The 27,522-nt window shown below is 47.0% G+C and overlaps 1 protein-coding gene across 1 annotated transcript in view; it reads left to right on the top strand.

Moving 5' to 3' along the window:
- The window catches only part of LOC144152724 (metabotropic glutamate receptor 5-like), a 518,399-nt gene that overhangs the window by 131,757 nt on the left and 359,120 nt on the right, over positions 1 to 27,522 (top strand). Inside the window, exon 2 of the mRNA XM_077684131.1 lies at positions 13,630 to 13,705. The gene's annotated coding sequence lies outside the window, so the exon portion shown is untranslated. The remainder of the gene's footprint in view (positions 1 to 13,629; positions 13,706 to 27,522) is intronic.

Genomic DNA, 27,522 nt, shown 5'->3' with positions numbered 1-27,522 from the left:
ATTACGTTTGCATATTATCTTTGAAGGCTATAGGCAGGACTAGTGTCACTAAATAGAACAGTTCTTGCCCAAGACGCCGAGCGCATGCGTCAGGCTAGGCAGGACCCAGCATTTGCCGCATCTTTGGATGCACTGCTGCTGCAGAAAGGCTGTTATAAGCGTTATCGTTTATTCACATTCGGAACGACGTCAGTCACGCGGAGCTGGAGCAGGGAGGGCAAGCTAAGCCTACCAGAGTTGACCGACTACAACGCATACACAACAAAATGGCGGTGCCCATGAACTGTCGCAGTGTAAACAAGTGCAACGTAATGAGAACTGACCAATGATCATGGCGGCGACACGGAACGACAGGAGGAAAGAGGGCCGATACTCTGTGCCCTTATCTAGTGACACTAGCCGAGCGCAACCAACAAGCCCGCTGATACGACGAGAAACATTCTATGCTATCTTCCATCACCATTTGTAGCGGTTTACAGCAGCTTTACTGGACATCCATTTTCTTAGGGCGGGATGGCGACCTTTTTTCTTGTTTCGGCGGTGGAGATTGACTTGGGAACGAAGTTTGTCATTGAAACAGTAATTCCTTGGGGAAGAGACTCGGAAATGACTGCAGGCGCGCTAATGTGCTGGTTGAAGTTAGATAATAGTCACAGAGGTGTGGGTGGGCATAATTAAAATGCTCTATTGAAAACAATCATCCTCCGCCAGCCCAGCCGTTAAAGAAACTGCCACGTAGTCCCTAAACTTTACCAGTACCGGCAAATACCTCGAATAGAACGGCTTGAGTGCGCATTGTGTGGCGATGAATTGAGAGAGGGAATGAAAGAACGATTTTGAATAAAACTGGCGACTTTAACCTAGCCAGGACGAATAGCTTGCTGCGCCAGATATTCGAGCATACACATGACGAGCTTTACGCATGCATTGGTGTCGGTAGGCTTGAGAGGCGATTCGTCAGCAACTTGTTTGCAACGTGGTGACTTCTCAAGAGTTGCGATCGCGTCGCATCCTCCGCAAGCCCGTACAACGCCCGTCCAGCGACTTTCTAATTGACTGAGCCAGGTAGGCGCTGCGACGCGCCGGGAGTCCGAGTTCGTTCGTTTCGGTAAGCTTTTCCGGCCAAAGGGGAGCGTGAGAATGGAAGCCTCGCTCGCCAGCCTATTAGCGCCTCTCGAAGCCCCGAAGCGCCACTTGGGCCAGTGCTCGCAATCGCCGCCGACTTTGCGCGTGCTCATTAATAGGAAGGAACTCGAGGAAACCAGACTCTCCCGTTCAATATCGGCCCTCCGTCGTCGTCGTCCTCCTAGTCGAGTGGTGTACGGGGGCATACGGTAAGAGATTACGGCCGCACCTCACAGACGTCTCTGCGGCCAAGGAAGAAGTGAGCCCTTCGAAATTACCTCGCTCCTCCTCCATCTCCTCCTTCCCAGCCTCCTTGGTCTGTCCTCGGCTAAACTCCGTCGCTCCGAAGCGCACAGACACACACACGCGCCGCGGGCTTATTAGCGAATCTTTAATTCCTCCCACAGACGCCAGATTGGGTCCCTCGGCTGCTTCGCCATGTGTCCGCCGGTGTCTCGGATTAATTAGCCTTTTCCGCCGTGTTCGCGAAGCGGCGCTTGCCCTAAATCGGTCCCGTTCCTAATCATTCCGCTCATGCGCCTTTGCACCTGCGCAGCGTCCGCGTATCCCGGGCCTCTTTCCCATTCCGACGCCTCGTGCTTGCTCTGTAAAGGGCATCGTCTGAATTATTTTGTTTTGATCCGAAATAACCTGTCCCATTGTTCGAGGAGAGCTGATGTGCCGCGCACATAAAAGTTGCACCTGTCATAGTTTGCAAATTATTGTAGCGTGAGCTACACTGGTCGAGGTTGAGCAGTTTCCCGTAGCTCCTGGAGAGCAGTGCTGCGTATGCGCGAGGAGCAGTGACGTCTCACGGCGCACAGCTGGCGCGCCGGAACCGCCGCCTCCGCGACTGGTTTGGATTGGATTGGGTTGCATAACATTGGATTGGATTAAATTGGATTGTATTGTATTGGGTTGGAAATCGTTTTAGCAGCAGTAAGCGTGATAATCAGCTAATCCTAGACAACCAGGAAACCTAAGAATAACCAGCTGAATGGTAGCTGACGCTACGTATATCCTGGCATAGCCTAGCTGAGCCACTGCTAATTTTTCTGTTAAAAGACTACCTACAACGTACTTTGGTCAGCGTCTTTATCTGTCCTAGCATCGTCCAACCGCGGTCTCCTAAAAAAAAAAAAAAACGGCGGGTAAGAGCAGTGACGTCCAAAGGGCAGCGCGTAGTTACATAAAATGCAAGGAGGGAGCCAAACTTTATCGCGCGTCTCCGTTTCTTCGAGAACTAATGCGTGCAGTCGAAGAAATTGGAACTCCCGTTTTCTTTTCTCATTTTTAATTCTCCCCCCGAGAGCTCCCGCAGCGAAAGTTTACTCTTCTACGGCTCCCTGCTCGGTTGGCCTCTTAATTATGAAGCCGACCTTGGCGGCGCCGAGTGACTAATTATTCAAAGGCGAGACATGAAAGGGATGTCGGCGGCGGCACCGTGATGCGGTGGTGCTCTCTGATTTCTGTGACGGACGGGGGGCGCGCTTGATTGGAAGAGGGCGGGGGGAATAAATGTTCGACGAGAAACGATATCGCGATAAAGAAGAAAAAAAAAAGGTGATTCCCCCTATGTAGCATTGCGCAACCTTGGTGATGCCTGTCGAAAGAAGCAAACGAAAACAAACGAAAGAGCAAAGAAAAAGATTCCGAACAGATGGTGAGCGATGGTGATCGGGTGGAACACATCCCGGCTTAAATTAAGAGAGAGAGAGAGAGAGAGTTGGGATTGTCACGTAATGCCGACAACTGACACCATGAGCCGCCCCTGGTCCCAGAGTGATAAATAGGAGGAGACGGGCAACTTGATGGAGGGATGAGATAAGGATTTTGATGGCAAATGATGGACTGGATAAGCGCAGTATGAAACCGGTGGAAATTTGAATGTCAACGAGATCTTCATACTACAGCGGGCATAAATAGGCTGATAATGTGTATGTATGTATGTATGTATGTATGTATGTATGTATGTATGTATGTATGTATGTATGTATGTATGCATGCATGCATGCATGCATGCATGTATGTATGTATGTATGTATGTATGTATGTATGTATGTATGTATGTATGTATGTATGCATGTATGTATGTATGTATGTATGTATGCACGTGTGTGTATGTATGTATGTATGTATGTATGTATGTATGCACGTGTGTGTATGTATGTATGTATGTATGCATGAATGTATGTATGTATGTATGTATGTATGTTTTATGTGTGTATGTATGTATGCATGAATGTATGTATGTATGTGTGTATGTATGTGCGTGTGCGTGTGTGTGTGTGTGCGTGTGTGCGTGTGTGCGTGTGTGTGTGTGTGTGTGTGTGTGTGTGTGTGTGTGTGTGTGTGTGTGTGTGTGTGTAATGTCTATGCACGTAAAAAAGGAAGAGAGTGCGAGGGACAGGAGACATAATACATAAGCAAGGTAGCAAGTTGTGGAGCAAAAAAAATCACAAAGATATTAGAGCCCTTTTGAAAAGAGAAAAAGGGTTAAAACGCGAAGCTGCTTCGACGCGTCGGAATGGCGCAGTCCGATAGACATGGACTCGATAACGCGAGTGCCTGGTTCGATTCCGACCCCGGGAAGCGTTTTTTTTTTCTTAATGCGCTTTATGTGCCTTCACTGATCATCATCATCATCGTTTTGTGAAATCCATTGTGCAAAGTTGGTTTTCACACGCCTGCGCGTTGTGGCACGGCAACATGGGCATCCTCTTGCTGCCGCCCGGGCCTCTGAAGTGCAGCACGCTATGCCCTCCCAGTGTCAGCCTTCAGCTTCTTCTCCTCACCCTCCGTGGCTATTCCATCCTATGAAAATTGTCACCACGGTACCTGGATTTAAGAGGAAGGCGGATATACCAGCCCCGGCTCTAAAGTTCTTTACATTGGAGCATATTAACAACCAATACAAAGACCACACTCATGGGTACACTGATGGCTCAGTGACGGCTACATCGTCGGCGATAGGGATCTCGATTCCTTCGTCGCTCACTACCATCTGCGCCCTATTGCGCCACAAGTCATCGACGACAGCTACTGAGCTGGCTGGGCTGCGCGCTGCTTTTCAGTATATCCTAAAGCAGCCGGTCAAACAATGGGTTGTATTTACAGACTCGAGGTCAGCACTCGAAAGCTTGAAGTCGCTTCCAAAAGAACAGCTGGCTCGGGAAATCAATCTCTTGCACTCACAAGCCATACAAAGGGGACACAGCGTAGATCTGCAGTGGCTTCCTGCCCAGTGCGGAGTTGCCGGCAACGACGCAGCTGACAAAGCCGCCTCATCTGCCCACAGTCTCGGCACTGAAGCTGTGCCGATCCCATTCACGAGAAAGGATGCGGCAATACTCGCCTCGTCAACCGCATGGAATGCGCAGATGTCTATCTGGACTGATGCAAGGCAGCAATACGCACCTCTTCATGAGATTGATCCCAAGTGCACCTTCAGAATGCCACCTGGACTTAGCAAGCGCGAGGAAGCCATTCTGCATAGGCTGCGCTTGAATGTGGTCTACACGGGACATTACCTGTACAAAATCTAGCAGGCATCTTCACCTCTTTGTTCCAGATGTGACTCACGAGAAGACATCCATCATGTTATATGCATGTGTCCAAAGTACACCGTGCACAGACAGAAACTCATATTATCTTTGTGCAGGCAGCTTGGTGCGGGACTTGAGCTGAGGGCTGTTTTGGGTCCATGGTCGGGCCCCAGTCAGGCTGCGCGTGCAATCAAAGCTCTTTTGGAGTTTCCTCGGAGCACAGAACTGGACAGAGTTTTGTGATTGAAAATTTCGGCCGCATCAAATGACATCATTTCGTTTTCACATTTCTTTTCCTCTTTTTTTTCTTTTTGTTTTTCTTCTCTCATCTAGCGTAGCAAGCCAGCCCGACGGCTCGGCTAGCATCGCTGGTTTTCATTAAAGTTATTCTCTCTCTCTATCGTGCAGGGTGGTTTTGCCGTGACATCAGCGCCAACACCATCAGTGAGGCATAAAAGCTTCGCTTTAAAATTATATACCTTGGTGCGAATGTTTCAAATTACACGCGCCTTCAGCCTATGAGAAGGAGGAATAAAATTTCATTTTATGAAGTGTTATATATAAATTTTAAATAAATTATAAATTTGTATATATAAAGATGTGTGGTCCCCTCAGTCCAGGCAACCACTTGCTTTCGCTGCTTGTGTGGCCCGCTGGATGTAATTTTGCTGGTCCTGCAGGTCTGAGCTAGTCAGCGCGCATTCTCACTGCTCGGGAGGAGAAGGTGAGGGGAGTAGGAGGAATGGTGTGGGCAGAAGAATTCGCGAGGCGGAGGGTAGTGGCTGGGGCGTGGCAATCAGGGCAGTTGTAGGTTAAACGTCGGAGGGGGGGGGGGGGGTGCAGGATTCTTCGTTGGTGACTATAGGGTGTGGAGGAGAGTATTCTCGGTCGGTGTGTGGTAGTGCGGTAAGACATCAGAGTAGGTGGCTGTTAATGGGTGTAGCCTGTCGGTCATGGGGGCCAGGTCGCCCAGCCTCGTCGGGAGGGCAGTAGTTTTTGGTTTAAAAATACATTCAATAAAGTAAAGAGTATCAGCCATAACACGCTGCGATAAGCGCGTTTGCGGTTCCCGTTTTGGAGCTTTCCTGGTCATCTTCGCCCCTTCTCAGTACCGATGCCTGTGCGAAATTCGATGCGACGTGATGTAACGCAAAGCGTTTACGACGTAACATACGTTCTTGAGAGCCTCCTTGAACAAACCGTCCGCTTTATTTACAACAGGACAGTTCGTAAAAATGTGAACAATCTCAAAGGAAATCAAGTAAGATGGTTAAAGAATGGACGATTGTCTTTTTAAGCACTTGGTTGTCTTGTGTATTCAGTGTACACATATTTGTGGTAATCTGAAATAACGCAGACAGTGTGATGTTTTCTTTTTATATTATTTGTTGATTTTCTGGTGCTAGCAAACTTTATCTACCATCCGCCGAGCCTCACTCATTCTTCTTTGAGATAAATTACAGTCGACAGCGTTCTAGTCTGATTTCTGCTCTTTTCTGCCTATCTGCATGTGTGTTTTTGAGGTACAGTTTGAGATATAATGTTATTTACAGTAGTACCTTAAGACCTCGCCCATGGTACTGCATACATAAGCATGCATTCAGAGGTGATAGCCACCTGTGTTTATGACAGTACGCTGTCTGGGCTAAGTTTTGCTGCATCCAGTTGTTACCCTGGGTCAGAGTGGCTTTTTAATCTAATAATGTACGTTGTTATGTTAGTTAGTGAGAAAAGACAATGCTGCTTTGAGATAAAATGCTGGGAACAATACTGCTGCGTGATAAACTTTGCGACTAAACCGTTGACTATATATATTAAGATACGACAAGTCTGAACGCACATAGCCGTGCTATTTCTTGTAACCTTGTGTTCAACTTAATCGATGAGGCTGCTGTTGTTCAGTAACAAAAAAAAAAAATAAAGAGAAAAAACATTGACGTCAGCACGTCATTACCTACCTCCAAAACCCAAATATTCTTTGCAAAACAAGTATAATGATGAAGACAGTACCTGTATTGACGAATTGCTTTGCACTTCCTATATCATCCGATGTTTTGCATTGTACGCTCCGTACAATTCATTCATTGTATTGTATTTTTCATATATTAATTCCGTGTGCTGAATGTCGCCAAACCATGTGATACAACCTGCGGGCCCTTCAATATTAGGCCCAATAACTTTCTTTAAATTTATTTGAGGGGCACCATTTAACTTATTTCTCTTTAAAAAGCATGAAGCCTTTAAGAATATTGTTATAGATATACACTTGACTAAGGAAATGTTATTTTTATTTTATTGAGCAGTTAAAAAGGCTATGTGGGCGATAGAGAAAAGGCAATTCCAAATTTTCACATTTACCGGCAGTGTCATGGCGCGTTCGTTAAAGGCAATCAGCACCTTACTACTATTTTTAAAGCAGTGGTGCCGCAGTTGAGGACTAAAGGGTTGCAGAAAACGGCTCGAAAGTTTGATTGTTATTGAGGGAAACAGACGGTGAAAAAATTAACATGTGTTCTCCTGACGAAAATCTAGGACTTAATGTGATACCTCGTTTTACGCATTCGCTTGCAAGGGCTTTGCCGCATCGCATTGCTGTTTAGTGACAAACACTGCCTTACGCGGGCATGGCGTTGTAACGTTTCAGAAAAGGTACTGTGGCATAAGCAACTGCTTATTGACATAGCTTTAGAAAAGCTAGAGAACACAGGAAAAACGACAGAAGTCGATAAATTCTGCACTTCGAAGCAGGTATTGGAAAGTACAAGACCTTTCCATGTGAATAACGTTACTTATCTTTGGCCCGCCGGAATGCAAGGCAATCCATGGTAGCCAACCACATTCCTCTTATTGCATTTAGGCAGCTAACGTTCTTGTTTTGCGGTCGCATGTACTTGCACTAATTACAACTGGCTGGAAACAGCGTTGAACAAATGCGACATAACAGCAAACAAAAAATAAATGATGTCGGCTCAAGCTGCTCCAAGCGCAGGAAAAGGAAAAGTCGAACAAGAGATGAGCGAACGGTCCCTACATGGAGCACGGGGGCCGAGAGAAAGGGAGAAAATTCAATGGAATAAGATTTAGTACAAATAAAGATGGCCTATGTCCGGAGTGGGCAAAATGGAGGGTGGGGTACGTGGATGTCCATTTGAAGAGGAAGAAAGAAGGATGATTATAATAACAAGCAGACCCGTTTCACTATTGGGAACCAATGCTGTTGCATTCACTCCACCACACCGAGTGCTTAGGTGACTTAATTTTTTCAACCTTCGGGGCATTTAACACTTCCACCCCAAGCCGGAAACTGACTCAAGCCACATGTAACGACGCTCCGCCACTTCCATCTTATTCAATCACACCCACAGGCAGCTAAATGTACCCCAGTAGCGTTCCTAGCGTAACATTTTAAAGGCTCCGTATTTAGGCACAATGGCTCTCGCTTCGTGCGCCCCTTCCCGTCTCTCCGCCATGTTGTACGATATAGACTTTCCTATTGTACGTCTTGTATTGCGAAGCCTACCCTCGAAATCACGGCCGCAGCAGCACCCATTACCATTCCTTTCAATTTGGAAAGCTGCATACAGGGTGCAGGGAAAGAGAGGAGTCGAAGGGAAGGGTGTAAAGGCCGGCTGGAGAATCTTTCAGTTGCTCCTAGTTGACGACAGCAACGTTCGTAAAGCGTTTAGGTCGTAAGTTGAGGCCGCGAGTGTCGCGAGTTTGGTTGTCGTGCATACTGATCGCGAAAAGCAGGGAGCGAACGTGGCGGCCCTGTTTCTTGCTGCGGCCACACTACCGATTAAGAAAGTCGTAGAATTTAGGCTTAAATGTCGTTTCTTTTCGTCGACTGCCCTGGTATCTGAGGGACTTATAAATCTCCTCGCTGATTTTTTTTTTTTTTCGACCTCGCCGTTTTTTGACCTTCTCCACTGGCTGACTCGACAATACTATCCGTAATTAGCGGTTACATCTTTGTCATCGTCACTGACGCAACGAGTGGACTTATTACTTCATTCTAAGATGAAAAGTACTTGTCTGCGTCGCCTCATTCATCCCTGTGCAAAACGTCATTGTGTGATTTCTAGTATAGCCTGTCCCTCGTAAGCGAAATCGCTGAGCCCGAGGCTTTAGCACTGAGCAGAGCGCGGTTTTGCGGCGTTGCTTTTCGCTTGTGTGGCGGCGGTCAAAAAGCGCCGACCCCGCGTCTTGTTTATTAATATAAGAGATCTCGCCGTGCAAAGGCCGTAGCAAAGGACCGCTTGTAAAGCTCGTAAAACCCGAGTTTAGTGTTGGCCCCTGAAGTCCACGCGCGAGGTGGATGACGACACGGGAAGTAAAAGTAACCGGTGCAAACAAACATGGCATGAAGCTAAGGGGAAAAAAAAGTTTACAGCTCGCACAAGGGACGCGAGGCATGAAAAAAAAGAGTTACGACACGGTGACCGGCGTGTAAGTGAAGGCCCGGCTGAGGGCGGCGTCGTAAAAATAGGCACCGGTCTGCCGTCGTCTTTCGCGTTTTGTTTAAGATTCAGCTTAAACTGCACAGTATACACAACGACCGCCGCTGTTTGGAGGCGTTCGCTTTACGAGAGGGTTGTCTCTGGCGGTCCTCTTTAAAGCCAGATAGAACGCCTTACCCCCTGGGGAAATCGTTTTTTTTTTTGTTTGTTTGTTTGTTTCCGGCTGTGTAGGGCCGCGACACGGTTTGGACTTTTTCCGTTTAGGTGTAACTGGTATAAACGCGCCGGCGTTTGGTTTGCAACAAGGCGCTTCTTATTTCCCTTGGGAGCGACGCAATCGCGACGTCCCGAAAACGTCACGCAGGCTGTGAATGGCTATTATAGCTTCCTTGGCTTAGAGCGCTACCGGCTCGGGCTTGTGTACGTTGTTTACGATTTTATAACGGACGTGCAGTTTACGGAGAAGAAGGAAATATACGTAATGATACATGTTATCGTAGAGGAAGCTGGTTGGTCTGCTTTAGGTCGACGCACAGATTGGTAGAACCCGCACCGCACCACGCACTTTATGTGACGCGCCGCCAATTCTGTACATTGGGCCGTTGCGCCACTTGGAAGGAAAAAAAAAAAACTTTAAGCAGAGGTATGAAACCGGCCCATTTCATCTCGGGATCGCTAAACAAGTTCAATAAATATCAATGTGTGGCCACGTCGAAACGGATATTGCATTAGCCGCAGTCGTTCATTATTAGAACGTAACGACGCTTAAAACTACACTCCGTAGGCTCCCCATTGTCAGGGGTTCCTGCGATTCCTGCTCAGTCTTCGTAGTTTACAAAACACGTAGAGCCTTCTTCAGAAGCACACGGGCCACTGTGCGTGATAATTGTGCTCGCCACTCAGTTAAAATCAGTGGCTTGGAGACGCACGAAGCTGATGTTGCCGAACCATAATTGGTGCAGTGATCCCATCTTCTTGCAGGTCATTGCAGTGATTAGTAGACTAATAGAGGGTCGCCCCTTATTCACATCACGTAGTGTTGGAAATAACCTTTTGAGTGAGGCGCCAAGCAGAGGCTCCTTTGATTTGATTCAGCCTTTTACTTTACGCTGTAAAGTAGACGGCTGACGTGCCTCCTTTCGTCGGATGAAAAGTGCTTCCAATGCCTCGTTGCTTGCGTAGACCGAGGACAGCCGCTCTCATCATCTTCACTTCGGCACACCGTCTCCCCTCAGCCACCATTTAGCCTCTAGCTCCTCATATTTGATATGAAATGGCGTATATTGCACCTGAAAAAAAAAATTAGCAGTGGCTTAGCTCGGCTATGCCAGGATACACGTAGCGTGAGCTAAGGTTCAGCTGGTTATTCTTAGCTTTCCTGGTTGTCTAGGATTAGCTTGATTATTATGCTTACTGCTGCTTCCATGACACGCACACGGAATACGCATTATGAGACACATGTATATTTATCAAGCGGCTCCGGCGCAGCGTCACCAGTCGCCCCAGAGCTAAGCTGGTTCCACAGGTGCACGCCGCTGTTGCTGCGACGCACGAGCCATCGGTTGCACACCCGACCACCCCTCGCATGATCATCAAGTGGACCGGGCCGCCACGTGCGGAACGGAGGTTGGCGAAGACGCTGGGCGCGTAGGGTGTGTGAGAGACGCCTGGCAGCGAGCAATGTTCTGTGCGCCGTGTGACGTCACTGCTCCTCGCGCATGCACAGCACGGCTCTCCAGGAGCCACGCAAAACTGCTCAACCTCGGTCAGTGTAGCTCGCGCTACAAAAATGTCTTCCCAGCAACGTACCTGTGTTTTGAAGTAAATCTGAGTAAAGATATTGGTGTAAGCTTGGTATTTGTAAGCTTGCTTTCCCACATTGTGAATTCCACAGTGGAGCGTACTCAGAAAAAAAAAAAAAAAAAAAAAGCGGCAATGGGCGCGAACGCGTCGAAAGGGGTCCACCGACGACGATCGGGCCGCAGACACCAAGCGTGAGCGCGATGCCCGTCAAGACGTCGAATACCGCGAGGCGGGAAACCCAGGACGTCGGCTCGGCTACGATCCCGCTCAATGCTTCCCCGGCACGCACGCGCGGTTTGAGTCGGGGTTTGGAGCAAACGAATAACCTACAAGCAGCCCCGATGGTCATCCACCTCCACAGATTTGAATGACAGGGAAATTTCCGGAAAGGAATGGCTGCCAAAATAGTTTTCGTTTTTCAACGTGGAGGCGTCCACGCGGCCAGTCCCCTCTCTTCCCCTTCTCGTTATCCTTATTTTCGGTCCTTTTCGTAATCCTCTAGTATAAGAGATGGGCGAAGGAACGGAAAAAAGAAACAGGGTTGTCCTCTTTTCCCCTCAGTTTTCATTTGGAAAAGTTCATATCCCATACGTAATCCATCTCGGCAATGGATGCAGGCTCATACTAGGTGTTCTCGTCTGCCAATCAAGAAACTGTCCGCAGACGGCACGGCTGACACCGAGGGAGTAGTTTTTTGTGTCCTCAGCTTGGCCACGGGCCGTGCAGGAGTGGTGCATCGAAGAAACCTGTGTTGAGGAATTCTATCGTATTTGGGATAAATTAGGTGGGCCAACGAACGCCAAGTCTCGCACTCAACGTGTCGTACAAAGAGATGGGAACCATATGTTCTGATTTATCGGCCGCTTTGAAAAAATCTAAGGACACCAATGTACCTCTTATGAGTGGTGAAGAGGGATGCATTAATGTCCAATTTAACGCCGCTGAGTGCTCTGCGGGCTATGTTTTCCAGTTCTGGGATTAAGTTGGTGCGGGCAATATACTCAGCTTTGGTAAGTCAGCTTGTTGACTGTTGAGGGAAATCGTTTGGACAATGTTGCTGAAGATTCTCCTATCGCGCAGAGCGGTCTGGGTTACAGTGACTTGCGCCACTGGCTGAGGCTATCGCTGCCGCAAGATGCCCAATGGCAGCAGGACCAATCGGCGTGCTCTCCGCTTCCCAGATGGCTTTGCTATACCCAGGCGTTGCCTAGCAACACTCTGCTTTCCTCGTGTTTTATTTATGCTAAACACGGGCTATAGAACCCGTCACAGTCAGGTGGGTCTAGGAACCGTTTCGCCACCACAGACGCCGCCGATGCTGACGCCCATTTTTTGGCTCGTAGAACCATGTAATGCATTTGCATTAAAACTGTGTTTTAAACTGCCCTTAGAGCGCTAGCAGTTTGTTCCGAGTCTAGGGAACTTTGATCCTTGCAACGTTTTAAGCTAGCAGGTATACGCGGCACCGTGCCTTCCGCACACGGGTAAGGAGTGAATGGCGCTCGTAGAAATATCCTTTGAGATTGTTATGAAGGAAACTAATGAAAGAGCTGCCAAAATATTTCCCCGAGTGGTGTCCTAACATGAGCAGAGTACATCGGCCGCTTTTTTTTTTTAATAACTGCCGCAGAGGCTTGGTTCTACTAGCGCATCCAGCCAGTCTACGCTTTCGGCGGTGCGCCCATCACAAGCGTGTTTCTTCTACATTTTCTTTGCCAGAGGATGGTGGCAATCAGCGAATCAGAATAGCAGTTATCTTCCCTTTGAATGAGTGAAATGATGATAAACTTTGTGAATCGTTAACATAAAACGCGTCGTATTGTTGGAAGACGCGAGAGATGGTCACTGGACATGCGGGGTTAAGTTTTTGTTATTTGGCCGTGTTTTAGAAACCAGAGTCTTTCTTGGGCTGCTTAAACACGAAACTTTGGTCTGTCTGTCTGTCTGTCTGTCTGTCTGTCTGTCTGTCTGTCTGTCTGTATGTATGTATGTATGTATGTATGTATGTATGTATGTGTGTGTGTGTATGCATGTATGTATGTATGTATGTATGTATGTATGTATGTATGTATGTATGTATGTATGTATGTATGTATGTATGTATGTATGTGTCTTTCTGTCTGCTTGTCTGTATCACCACCGATTCAGCCAACCCTGCAAAAGTAAAAGAATTCTTAAACGAGTTTATTTAGCCAACAACTAAATCTGGACACCTAGTTTATGCTTGTCAACATTGTTGAGCATGAAGAAAACATTAGGCATATTAGAGGCAAAACATCAATGCAGAAATGGTACTCGCAGTGTTCTTTTAATTGAAAATAAATGTGTGCTTGACCTGTGCAATAGAAAATAAAAAAAAATACGCGTCGAAAAAAAATGCTTTTACCCGAAAATACATAAACAGCTCGCGAGAGCCTGGGCCTCGTGGCAGTGTTTCAAGTTAAACAGTAACAAAATGTTTCAGTAGATGGCGCGAGCAGTGGAACGCGCGAAAATTTGGATGACTTTTGCAACGCTGCACCATGGGAGATGGGCGAGAGAGAGAAGAGAGACTTATACGTGGGAGAGGCGGCAAAAGACTATCGTCTTTCGGCGACATGTGCAGCGTAGTTGGCAGATACGCGGCAAGTTTTTTTTATTCATAGCAGATGCATTGAATTCCAGCTAATGCCATGCCTTTGCCTTCCTCTTACCTGCAGGCAGCGGGAATCGATGCCTCCGAGAAACAGCTCCCAAGTAGGTCGCCGCAATGGTTAGCCACCTGAAAACATTCAAGTAAGTCTGCTTTAGTTGAAGTTTCAGCCTCTGTTACGACGTCCCTACATCTGTGTGCTTTCCGCACATCGTAAGCCTGCCTCACGTTGCATCAGAAACAAATGTGCATAAGACGTCGCCGGGACAAAATAGAGTGAAGGCAACTTTTGCAAACACCGACGTATGGCTGCAAATGTGTTATGGGGAAGTGGAAACATTTATTCGCAGTCTGTCGGGCCTCAAACATTACCAGAAATAAGGAAGTTTACGAGTTTTGTCAGCATGAGAACCAGCATCGTGGGCGTCGAAACTGTGAAGGGTTTACAGAATTCTACGAACTGAACCCAATGTCAAGCGGCCTGATTCGAGCTGCCGCGGTTTCCGTACAGTACAAAGTAGTTGATGCTTGTACCTGTTTTAATTGTCTCGGAGATGCTGTTTCCACTCCCCTTTTACAATTTCTTTATCCAAGCACATCACTTTATCCCGTTAACGGCCCGATGTGCCCATTACGATATCCTCAGTTGAGAAGCCATTTTGAACTGCGCAGGTGTACCAGAGCTAATACTACGCATATCTTGTAAAGTTTCAAGAGATAAAAAAGCTTCAAAAATAGGTCGTGTTACGGATTTATGCACTCTTTGTTTTATCTTCCACAAAATACATTCTATAGGGGTCATGCTATACTGGATAAGAGGAGTATGAAGTGAACGAAAATGCAGAGAGGTCAGTCATGCGCTCAGCTTGATTGCCTGCCCTGAACTGGGGGAAGGGGTTGATGTAATGTAACGAAGAGCAGATCAAAAGCCGGAAGTTGTAGTAAAAGCACTTGCACACTCATGTTCTCCTTCAGATGCGCAACGAACTTGCAAGTATGTGTGCGAACTTAGTACTGTACATGCGACGAGGAAATAAATCATTAAAACCTTAGTATGCGGTGTTTAAGTGCTGTCCAAGCTGCACAAATGATACAGATAAAACGCTGTGGTCTATAAAAAATAACAACATGATACGGTGTTCCGTTTAACAATGCATGCGAGAGCAGCGAGCCATTACAACATGAATGGCTTAACACTGCATCGATAAATGATCAATGTATCCGACGCCAAGAGCGTCGAAATTATTCAAGAACCCTATACTACAGAATGGCGTGCGTGAGCCCGCGTAATAATGGTGGAAGATGAGGGAGACCAATTATATATCGTTACTTTATTTTTCCCTCTCTCGCTTGAATTAACGGTGATACCAAACGTTTACGCACAAAAGTAAAACAAAAACCCCGAAGGATATGCGCACGCGAGTTGTGAACTAACTCCGGCCTGATGAGGCCCTCAATATTTACATCCAGCCAACGATCTACTTTAATGCGAATTATGAACACAAGATCCTTCCACCGCCCCTCTCTCTGAAAGTCTGTTATTCTCTTCTGTATTTTCCTTCGCGCGAGCCAGACGGGACGGCTGTTTTCAGTTTATGACTTGCGGTAAAACAGTCATTTTGTGAAATTGTAGGTTAAGCAGGGCGTATGAGTCCCATATGTGAAACTCCTCGTGGTGACGGAAGCATTAAGATGACAGGAAGTATGTCAGACTTGCATAGTGCTCTGGTAAGATGTATACAGGGAAGGAACGGGCACGAGGGCGCTTACTAATGCGAGTGGGAAGTTTCCTATTACGAAAGGCGTAAGGCAAGGAAACACCGTATCACTAAAAGTATTTGCAGCATACATAGAAGGGATATTCATTAAGCTTGAGTGGAAGAAGACAGGGATGTAAGTAAAATTAGAATAATTGAGCCACTTGAGATACGTGCATGACATTTCGTTCAGGGATACGAGTAAAGATTGGCAGGAAACGCTTCGGGAACTTCACTAAAAAAGCTGTGTCGTAGGACTAAAAATAAACATTTCTAAGACGAAATTAATGTTTAATAGACGTGCAGAAAGTCGCCTTTCAGTATAGGCGGTGGAATACTAGAAGAAGTTGGTGAATGTAACTAGCGTGGGCAAATTGTGAGTGCCGATCAAAAACACGAGAAGGAAATCAATCTGAAGAGTATTCGGCGAATAACTAACGTTATGCTTCCTGGTGTGTGCAACCAATGTGTGTGCAACCAATGCGTGTGTGCAACCAATGCGTGGACTTATGGATCAGAAACTTGGGGACTTAGTAAGAACCTTGAGAAAGCTTAAATGGGCCATGCAGACAAAACGCAAGTTTGGTTCATTAGAAAGATCGCCTCGTGAGAATCATACTAACACCACTTTTGATGTACACTTCACTCAAATAAGCTATATAATTAGGAAAAAAGGGAATGGCCATGCGATCCGCTAGCACATTTCCCGCAACAGAGCCTATGATGGCATATGTGCCCAGCTGTGCGATTGGCTGAAGCTGGCAAAAGCAAACTAAATTAGGCACTGCTTATAAGCTTGCCGAACGAGCCATTTTCGCTTAAATGTAATGCGTATTCATTTTACAGCAGTACGGATGGCGCGGTAAACAATGAAAGTTAGGAAACACACGTAAACATAGAACTACCGATTCTCTCTGCTGTTGGTACAGGGCGCACTATGCTTGTTTTAGCTGCACACTGCAGGAGTCCGCCGCTTTGGAGTCGTCTTACACGACACTGGCCGATTGGCGTAAACGACGTTGTCTTACGTGACCCTGATTGTCGAGTGTACCCCATGTTCCACGAAGCGATTACTTTCTACACTCACAAAAACAAGTCAGGTGCAAATACGGTTAAAAACAGAACAACGGCGGACAATGGTCCGTGGATGTTACGTGGATGAGTATGGTAGCGCCATCTGGGAGGAGTGACGGCAAGCAAGGCTGCAGAGCCGAATGACGCAGTGGAAGTTCGTTTGAATACGCGCATTTATGACTTCATTGCTGACGTCCCGAAAACACACGATTTGGCGGGAGAATCAAAATTTTAACATAAATTGATTAATTTCTTTGTGAATACGGCGTCATTTGTTGCCGGACAAGCGCTGGGTGCTCTAAAAACACACGCTCTTTCGAATTAAACAAACATGTATTTTGTCTGCATGGTCCCTTTAAGTCAGCCCTATGTGCCATACAAAGAGGAATAATAGGAGCAACGCTTATAGATATGGAGCGAACGTCTTGGATTATGAAACAAACTCGGGTGAAAGTATCCTAGCTCAAATAAAGAAAAAGAAGCGCAGTTGGACTGGACATGTAATTCGAAAAAATGACAACTGGTGAATTGATGTGGTACCAGACGGGACTAGAAGTAGGAAGATACCGATAACTCGGCGGAGGGATGAGGTGAGAAAATCTGATGGCGAAGGACGGATTCGGACGACGCAGGATAGGAGCTATTGCTAGTTAATAGGAGGGGCCTTCATCCTGCAGTGGGTATAAAGATGGTGACGATGATTAATCGCACATTATTTATGCGCGGTGTGCGTTTTTTTTTTCCTGCTCAACAGTTTTTCAGAGTAATACCCTGGTTTCCAATAACGAGGGTTACTCGATGCGCAAATCAAGAACCACGAAAATATGGCGTGTGGGGAAGTGCGAGCCATAGAGTTTCATACTAATAACTAGAGGGGACGCGGCAATCGTTCAACCACCATGGGGCCGGTTGTGTGACGTAGGGCCCTATTCTCGACTGCACAAAGTGCCGGCAATTCGCCCATGTTTTTTTAAGTAAGCACGACGTAAGCATTCAGTGACGTGCTGCACCTATAGCTATGACGACGTGCAGTGTAATTTGACGAGTCACTCATAAAGATCGCTACAAAGGTATCAAATACTGTGCAAGAAAGATATAAAAACACTTGGCATGTACTATAAAAATTAAGACGGTAGCTGAGGCTGACAAGAAAAACACCCTTCTGGACGTCAAATTTGGCGTCAACACCACAAGGCGATCGAGTAACGTTGATCCAAAAGCGAGCGAAAGGCGGATGTCGAGCTAAAGAACATCACACAATTTTTTTACCGTATCTATTTATTTCTTTCAATCGCTTTTAGTAACATAGCTGGGCTCTCTGCTTCAATGCAAGCTTTGTTGCGTTATCACCTTCCCTGCCGCCACCACCGCCACGCCATCGTCTGCTGCTATGTTACAAGTTTATGGCGTGGGGCCCTATTCTCGACTGCACAAATTACCGGCAATTCGCTCATGTTTTTTTGCGTAAGCACGACGTAAGCAATCAGTGACGTGCTGCACCTATAATTATGATGACATGCACTGTAATTTGACGAGTCACTCATAAAGATCGCTACCAAAGTATCAAATATTGTGCAAGAAAGATATAAACACACTTGGCATGTACTATAAAAATTAAGACGGTAGCTGAGGCTGACAAGAAAAACATTTCTGGACACACAAGGCGATCGAGTAACATTGATCCAAAAGCGAGCGAAAGGCGGATGTCGAGCTCAAGAACATCACACAATTTTTTTTACCGTATCTATTTATTTCTTTCAATCGCTTTTAGTAACATAGCTGGGCTCTCTGCTTCAATGCAAGCTTTGTTGCGTTATCACCTTCCCTGCCGCCACCGCCGCCACGCCATCGTCTGCTGCTATGTTGCAAGTATATGGCGTGATCACAAAAAATTGGGCCCATCTCCCCGCGAAAGGGACTCGAGTTAATGCGTCTCATAGGGGGTGGGTGTATTGCGTTAACGTTTTGTGTTTGGGCAGTTGGTGGTAGTGAATGCGTTGTATCAGCAGCTTCTTGACGTAGTTTGAATGAGTCAAGGATATAAGGCGCGTTCGTAGCCTTTGAATCTGTGTCGGCTTTGTGGCGCAGTGGGTAGAGCACCCTGTACCTTGCGTTCCGCCCGCAAGGTCGTGGGATCGAAACCAGGCGCCGATAAGTATTATTTTTTTATATAGTGTAGGGGGAGTGGTGCGGACCTGTTGTTGAGAGCGAGGAGGGTAGCGTGATGCGGGAGAGGAGGAGTGGGGGAGAGGGCGCACCTGCGCGCTGAGCTGTTGCGGACGGACGGCGGACGCTGCATGTGAGTTAAAGAAATGCTCTGCATTTAAAAAGACGGCCGGGACCATCGTTTCTATGACACATAAGAGCAGCGAAGCGCTACGCCTGATAACCGCGGAGCGCACCGATGTCGCCGATTCACTCATTCGTCAAGCTCGACTTCAATCAGCGCTGTAATGAACCAAATAGTCACTTTTCTTTGTTATTTTTCTCTTGAGTTCGATCATGTGACCCGACAGCTTACTACAACGAGTATTATGCGCCTTTAGTAACGGGAAATAAGACAAACCTTAGAACTGGTGTCCGTAAACGACATGAAACGTCAAAATGACGACAGCACACACAACCGCTTTGTCAACCGAAAGCACGTGACCAAAATTGAAAGCCAATCAGAAAAGACTTCCGGCAAATTGCAAGAATTGCTGGCAATTTGTGCAGTCGAGAATAGGTCCCGTAAACTCGGGATTTTCAAACTTGGCTTAACTTGAGGCTTGACGGTTGATATATGTACTAGGCTTCATACTTTTTCGCGCCATCAGTTTCGGTTTCGGCGTCAAAAGCATGGGCGGCTTGTTCCGGGCAGAATTGATGCTGGCGTCGGATTCTAGCAGCTGCAATGGCCAAGTACTGCATGGCTGGAAAGAATGGATACGGGAAGCAGTGGCATCGCCTTGTATCTAATACTCTAGAACCCCTCATGTGATAAGCCATTTGAAACGGATGCAAACTCGGGATTGCGCACCATGTAGACGGTACAAGCACACTGTTCCCTTCTATTCCTCCCGTTCATGACGGCGCTTGCGATTACAGTACGAGCGCGGTAGCGCAGAAGCCAAATAAAAATCCTTTGTCGGCAGTAAGTACGTGTGTACAGCCAGTGATTTTTTGAATAATGCGGGAGCGTAGCAGCGGGTGGGTCAGCACTTTATCGCGATAGAAAGCGGCGAAACAAGTGAGGGTAAATCGCATGCACAGGACGATACGCCAGTGCAACCGTCGCCTGCTAGGCTGTTCCCGCAAGCACAACACAGTTCATTTGCGTTGCCAATCGGCTGCGTGTATTCATCGGCGTGAACAAGGCGCACGCACAATCGATGTGACCAGCCGTAACCATGTAAACTTGTGGAATGCTTTCAGGGCGTGACGCATATATGGTGTTTGAAGCTGAAGGTAAAAACAATGTAGTTAAATGAACACTTTGTAATACACTGCAGTATGATCTCGTTAAGTCGTACCATACAGGAGGGGGGGGGGTGGGGGGGGGCACAAATGTGCATATACAACGGTGAAATGGCTTTACCTGTGGAAACGGAACATGGTAATGGTTGCTTCGGGGCATGCCAGTATTTTTGAGCCATAAACTATGGCTTACGTAGCTATGTACTGATGAAGCTATATGCCCGTAAGAGGCGATTACCGGCATGCTTGCTATTCAATAAAGTCGCTGTAATTCTACATTGGCCACAGTGTAGCCCCATCTAGGGACAGGTGTTGCTGCAGCTACTGTTTGCATTACTACACCCTCGGCTCAGCATCTAAAGATGAGCAGATGCAGAAAGAATTGGCGCGTGTAATGGGGGAATTTATTGTGCCAACATCAAAGTGCAGAATTCACTTTCACTCATTTATAAAAAAACACTCGCCACAGTCATACGCTGTAACACTAATAGCTCAAGTGCAGCATTGCTTAGTACAACAAAAGCAAGAGTGCCAAGTTGCCTTGAGGAAGTCGTTTAGAAAGTTTTAAGGCTGGTGAGCAGCAAATATGCACACTATGGAATGTCATGAGTGCAGGCATCAGCAGTCGTTTGAATGTATTTTATCGTTCCATGCAAGAGCGAGTGTCGATATATTGGTACCAGGATTTATTTTGTAGCCACCTACCTGCATAGCCATTTTTGCGACCAGCATGCCGATGGGCGCAGGGTGATTTATGCAGTAACAAACAAAATGGTTACAGTAAGTGGTGAACACATGCGTATGCTAGGCGATGGTAAAAAGATTACATGAAAGGAACCCTGTAAAAGCTTCTAGCTGTAGAGCAGAAGTGTTTCAATCAGCATCTGCCAGCACAATAGAAACAGGGAAACAATATCTGATCAACGAACAAAACAAGGTTCTCATAATAGTGTACATTCGGCACGGCAATATACAGCCGCAGTGAACAGCAGTGGGTGGATACAATTTGCAACTTGATAACAGCCAGAAGTAGGTGAGGCAGCCTTCTGCTCCATTGATCAGAATCTTTTGAGCCGTAGTACCAGTGCAAGACGGGAGAGGGCAGATTAACATTTTTCAACCTATATTTGCAAATGTTGGAGGAAGCAGCGGCGTCACAAATCAGTGTGTGAGAGGTGCACGACCGAACCTGGCTTTGATTGATTGTGGGGTTTAACGTGCCGATGCAACGCAGGCGATGAGGCGTGCTGTAGTTGAGGGCTCCGGATTAATTTTGACCACCTGGGTATCTTTAACGTGCGCCGAAATATCGAACACATGGGTGTTTTCGCTTTTCGCCTCCATTAGAAAAGCGGCCGCCGCTGCCGCGAGTCGAACCCGCGTTCTTGGGCTCAGCAGCACAACGCCTTAGCCACTGAGCCACCGCGGCGGGTACAGCGAGGACGTGCCAGCTCTCTCTCACAGCCGTTGGCATCATGCACGTACCTTCTCAGCAGAGTCTCTCATGTGAATACCACTTCGGAAACATGGTGGGCTAATACAACAAAATTCTTCTTCTTCATTATTTCAGTTCAATAAGCACGTCCACAAGTCTTCAAATGGCTGTTAATGCTGGTAATAGTTAGAGGTTGGTATCATGCTTTGTCTACAGGCTATCGGAAAGTGTTGACACTGCTATAAGTCACATTTATACATGCAACGAATGGTCTTGAACTAATTTTATAGCACCCGAGAAAATTATCTTGAATCTTGAGTGCCTAACACTCAAGATTCAAAGAACACCTTCCGTGGCACTGCAAGGCACTCTCTTCACCAGTTGCTTATCTCTTTATTGTGCGGTTGAATGTGCACGATTGTTTTTACTATTTACGTATCGTAGGCTACACTCAACCTCTCCCCAAGCCCTTTTGCTTTTTGGGGGGTGGTCCTTGCTAGAATTGTAATGTTTTTCACAGGCTGGCGGCATGCCTGCCTCGTCTTGCACTGCTGATCATCCATCCAATGATCTCGGCTTGGGAACTGGTTGCTTGCCTGGTGCAGCTTCTTGTGTTGCCTGCTGGTCTGCCCCTTCGCGCTGTTGACACAGGTGGTACCTGTAGCGAAATGGATGCCACTGTTTCAGGTTTTGCAAGGCTTTAGTGCAGATGTTTAGAGCACAGTTTTGTTCTCTTAAAATCCAGCACACTAACATGCTTATCTACACAAAGGGCTACATCAACATAAGATATTCAATGGTTCTGGCTTTCTCATAAAAACCACACAGTTATGGCCAGCTGCTTACTGCGGTGTTGGCGTTGAAGTCGTTATTTAAACCAAATGGACGACACATACACTGAACTCACAGGCGCCCAACAATGTTTTCAAACGGTCGTGTATTAACAAGACATGACTTTAGCACTTGGATTATTCAAGACTGAACAAGCACCACATAAAAAGGGTAATATCTTTAACTTATTGCGGAACAGCTTCAGAACAACGAATGCATTAAGGCAGCTCGTGTTTCGTGGAAACGATACCGGGGAAGCACGCAGAAAAACAAACGCTTAACCGCCGAATCGCCGGCTCCGCTAAACTCAGCCGGGTATGCAGTCACAAATCTCTCCCCGTCTTATAAAATAAGCTACTAAACCTCAATTTAAGATTAACATAAAGTACAAGTTGTTTACATGACTAATAATGTATACACTAATAAACATTAGTTACAGCTCTTCTACTTCCAAAAAGGTACTTTGAGTAAAGTCAAGATGACGGCTGGGTGAAGCCAAATCCCGCATACTTCAGTCATGACCGCCTTCATAGAGGTTGAAGCAGCCAATCGGGGCTCGCTTAGACACCAGCGCCAGTGTCCCCTCTAGCGTATATCAGCATGAAACTATGATACGAGCCTTGATACGTATCTCTTAAGATTCCACTTCATGAATACGAAGCACAGACGACTCACGTGCATATACACTACGCATTACTTTGATACAAGGACCCTTCATTTACTCCGTCTTCGAGGTACGGTGTATCAGGATTCCCGCATCAATTTAAAGTTGCTTTAATTTCGCGGGTCAATTTTACTTGATTGAATGTACATGTACTATACAGTTCGTACGATAGGAGCTGGGGCTTGGGTGCGCAGCATGACTATGGAAAGGAGAACAGCATAGTTTGCTTCAAAACTATAATGCGGGTCTCTCCATTAATTCATTGTGGATACCGGAAGATAAAACCCTCTTTTTTCTTCATTTTTCGGGTTTTAACGTACAATACCAGCACAGTTTTCTATTTGTCGGTCTTCTGCGTTGAGATGTCGCGGAGTTTAACCTGTAAGATATCAACGACCGCGGGATGCAAACTGTTCGTTGTCTTGCCAGCGGCCACTTCGTCGTTTATTGATACGGAGAGACAACACGGCTGGCGAAGAAAAAGAAGAAGAAGAAGAAGACGAAGACGAAGACGAAGAAGAAGACGAAGAAGAAGAAGAAGAAGAAGAAGAAGAAGAAGAAGGAGAAGGAGGAGAAGAAGAAGAAGAAGAAGAAGAAGAAGAAGAAGAAGAAGAAGAAGAAGAAGAAGAAGAAGAAGAAGAAGAAGAAGAAGAAGAAGAAGAAAACGACGAAGAAGACGACGAAGAAGACGACGACGAAGAAGAAGAAAAAATTATTTGTGAGCACGGTTAGTTGAAGATGGTGGCTGGCGTTTTGGCGATGACCGCGGTCGCCCGAAGGACGAGTGAATCTTGAGCCTCCTGGTCTGGGCAGCGCAACGCCTCCTCCCACTGCTTACATGTGGTTATTAGGGATCTCTTGAGTATCCCCACATAATGTGCTGAAGGGTGCCGAACGAATGGTAGGCAGTACAGTTAGGTGAAGGGTATACCGCCGGCTGAGTTAGGCGTAATTAAGCGGGATTGGGAAATGTGTTCGTTCGTAAAAGACGCCATGTGTGTTCTTGATGGGCGGTGAGTTGTGTGTATGCCGGGGGGTAGACATGGCGGGCGAGCGAAAAAAACCCCAGGAACGTCGTGGGGCAGCTACACCAGAATCCCAACAATAAGGATACAATAGATAACGAGCGTGAAAAGTCAAGGCACAAATCTCGCGAGAAAAAAAAAAAGTTACAAATAGCAGCGGCAGCACACCCGATATGAAGACAGAGAGATAGAGAGAGAGAGAGAACAACAACAACAACAACAAAAACAGCGAGCCATGTTGAAGCCCGTCTATACTGCATGCGGGAAGTGACAACATCGAATGCTCTCTACGCCCTCGCAATTTTGAGCCAAACTTGCCCCATTTTTTCCCCCGACCACGATAAGGCCTGGGGAATGCCCCTCGATATGTGTCGCCCGTCTTTACGACCGGGCACAGAGAATGTAGGGTGGCTTTTCATCAGCCACCTAAAACCCTCTAGCAGCACAAGCTTTCGAAAGCCGTCTATACGGGCGGATGGGCGCGTGGGCGCATATTCGAATTTTCGCTTTCACCTTCGCGCCTTTTTACTCTTTCGAGCTCTGTTAGCGGCATGCCGTGTTTCGATCTTCTCGGAAGCCACTAACCCGCACGCGCACTAAAAGGATCGTTGCAAAAGCTCCGTGTGCTCGCTAAAACAAGAAAGCGAAGGAATGGTGAGGCAGAAAAAAAAACTATTAAAGAAGATGGGAGCGGTGATAAACGAGCGTTCTTCTTAAATGATATTTCAAAGCCGCCGGCGCCGCATGCGGCGTTGTGAAAGAAGTGTGCCAGCAACGATTTCCGCTGCCAGAGACGCTTCAGAGCTTCGACGCTGGCCGCTCTTGATGAGCTGGAAAAGTCGAGGTTGGGCGGGTCAGAGCTGGGAAAGAAAGAAGAAGAAAAAAAGCACAAAATCTGAAAGAAGAGAAGGCGAGACATATCGCTTTTGCGCTTGAATATCATTCACACTTTCGAATCGTTACGGGTCAAGTTTAGCTTTCCGTTAAGCGGGAGCTACGAAAAAAAAGAAAGAAACGGAGAGGACAGAGTCTTGCATAATGCAAGATGGTCTGCTCGCCCTTTATTTTGGTATTTCGTTGAACTTCTTATTTTTTTCCTTATTCAGGAACATTCGATCTCGTTCACACCACATTCACACCTTATATCGCACACGGATGCACACAGAGTGGATAAAAAAATAAAGCCGCAAAGACCACAGTTGTTGTAAACAACAATTCAACGTAAATGAAATCAGCGTTAATGTTCTTTCGACCGGCCGCGGTGGATCAGCGGCTAAGGCGTTGTGCTGCTGAGCACGAGGACGCGGGTTTGATTCGCGGCCGCGGCGGCTGCTTTTCTGATGGAGGCGGAAAGCAAAAACGCCCGTTTGTACGAGATTTCGGCGCACGTTAAAGATCCCCAGGTGGTCAAAATTGATCCGGAGCGCTCCACTACGGCGCGCCTCATCGCCTGCGTTGCGTCGGTGCGTTAAACCCTACAATAAAATGTTCGTTCTCTGGAAGCGTGCTCCGCATTTGGGACGTACAATAATTTGCGTGGACTTGCGGCTAGTTATAGGTTTTTCCATTTGCCACAATGCCAATAACGTATGGTCACATAGCTCAATACACTTATTGAGCTATATTATTCTGCGTCAATTGTTTTCGAACGAGCCTTATGCCGTTTCATTGTGCATTAACTTGTCAGAATGTTACTTATGTAGATGCGGCTATATCGTAGGCTAAACGAGAATTTAACCGACGGCATGTTATGAACATTTTTGTTGCAAAAGTGTTGCTTTGTTTTCCTTTTTACACAAAGCCTTGTTGATTTAGCGACCAAAATGACAATGCAGTCTATCTTTCAGTGAAATGATATGGAGGTCAGTTTGTTCAATGTGACATGGGCCCACCGCGGTGACTCAGCGACTATGGCGTTGTACTAATGAGCCCAAAGACGTCGCGGGTTCAATACCGGCCGCGCTGGCTGCTTTTCTGGTCGAGGCGAAACGCCAAAACGCCTGTGTGTCGAGATTTCAGCGCACGTTAAAGATCCACAGGTGGTCGAAATTAATCCGGAGCCTCCACCACGGCGCACTCCATAACTTAGGTGCAGCTACGCCGCCCTAAACCCGGCAACATAAAAAAAAGAATGAAAATATCTGACATAAAGAAATAACGTTAGAAACATCCGATTGGTGAGTTCACAAAAAGATGGGCTTGCGCAATGCTTTGTTCTGGCTAAAGACGAAAGCGTTAAAAGTAGAAAAGGAAAAATGTGGCGATTATAAACACACCCCACATGCCGCTACCACTGTGTCATATGCATTCCCTTAACGTTAAGTAAAAATGTCCACTTCTTGTACTGCAGACTTTTACTTCTCGCAGTGTTATTCTTAGTTATCTTGTTTTCCTTTTTGTTTTTTGTTCTTATTTCTTTGTCCACAACTCGTGGGTACGGATGCGCGTTGAGCTAGGCTTTGTTGACGCGGTTGTTCAGGTCGAGAAGCGCAACGCTGAGGGTCGATATTGGTTGTCGTACTTTGCCTGTGCATGCTCTGCAAGTACTGCGAAACGGTTGGGGCGATAGTGCTGATACACTTCACAATTACAAGAAGGTGAGTCCAGGTAAGCCGAAACTCGGCTATATGCACGTTAACCGCGCATTCGTTGTGCAGTCTTCCGAGCATACTGCGCAGTAACCGCACTCTCCATTGGCTCATACGGCAGTCGCCGCACCTAGCATGCGTGGCGCCTCCGGGTGTTGACTAGCAACGCTTGTCCTTGCTCTCTCGGTATTCTTTCGATCTGTGGCCATGTCTGACAGGCTCCACACTGCAACGGAGCGACAGGCGCGATTTTACAGAGGCAGGCGAAGGAGGGGGGAATGCCTTGCGCCTTCGTGCTAAACCGTTTTGTTTAAAAGCGGCAGCTTTTCTTTAGCTGGAATTACGGACGTCGCGTGAGCATCTGGTTAAGGCGAACGCAGACGAAGTGAAGGACGTAACGCCATCTGACCGTCTGAGAGTGTAACTTGTAGCGCTCCGCAGCTTTATCTCCGCATGCAGATTGCCAAGTAAACGCTGTTTAAGACCAGCCAGCGCCAGCAACAAAAGTTCGCTCTTTCCCGCAACAGCCGCAGAGTGTGGCTCTCCGCTCCTCTAGCAGCGAATACAACTTCGACGGAGAAAAGAAGAAAACTGCGCGGAGTGGCTTGTGGCGACGATTAAGAGCGCAGCGAGTGTGAGGAAAGGGGTGAGGAAAAATCGGGTTCACTGAGTGGCACGCCCCGCGTTTTAGCGCGGCCGCGCGTCAGCGAGTTCAACAACGCTGCTCGAGATTTGCTCTCGACATCGCACTCTTCAGGCTGTGGCGCACACCCGGGCTGTGCACTGCCCCTCGCTACCCGTTGTTATTCGGACTTTTGATTTTTTTTTTGTGCGTTTGAAGCACGCAACTTGCTAAACTTCGTGCGTTAGACAAAAACAGTAAAGGGGACTGCCGAGCAGCGCTCTTGAGATACGCGGCGCTGAGCGGCGACGATCTGGAGTGCCGCGGGGCATTGTTTGGCCCGACGCGCTTCATCTTCATTTGAGGCGCCGCCCGGTTCAGAGCGGAGCGCGCGTACGCTGGCACGAAGCAGAGCCCACTTGTGCGCTGCCATGTGGGGCTGCGATGGCCGATGCTCGTCCGAGCGGCCGTTTAGTTCGTTTATACTCATTAAGCTCAGCATTTTCAC

Source organism: Haemaphysalis longicornis, unplaced genomic scaffold (genome assembly GCF_048455015.1).
Source record: "Haemaphysalis longicornis isolate Haplotype H1 unplaced genomic scaffold, Haemaphysalis longicornis Haplotype H1 scaffold_9, whole genome shotgun sequence".
Classification (NCBI taxonomy): domain Eukaryota; kingdom Metazoa; phylum Arthropoda; class Arachnida; order Ixodida; family Ixodidae; genus Haemaphysalis; species Haemaphysalis longicornis.
Note: the sequence above shows the minus strand (reverse complement) of the source record. Positions and strands in the feature narration are given on the sequence as shown.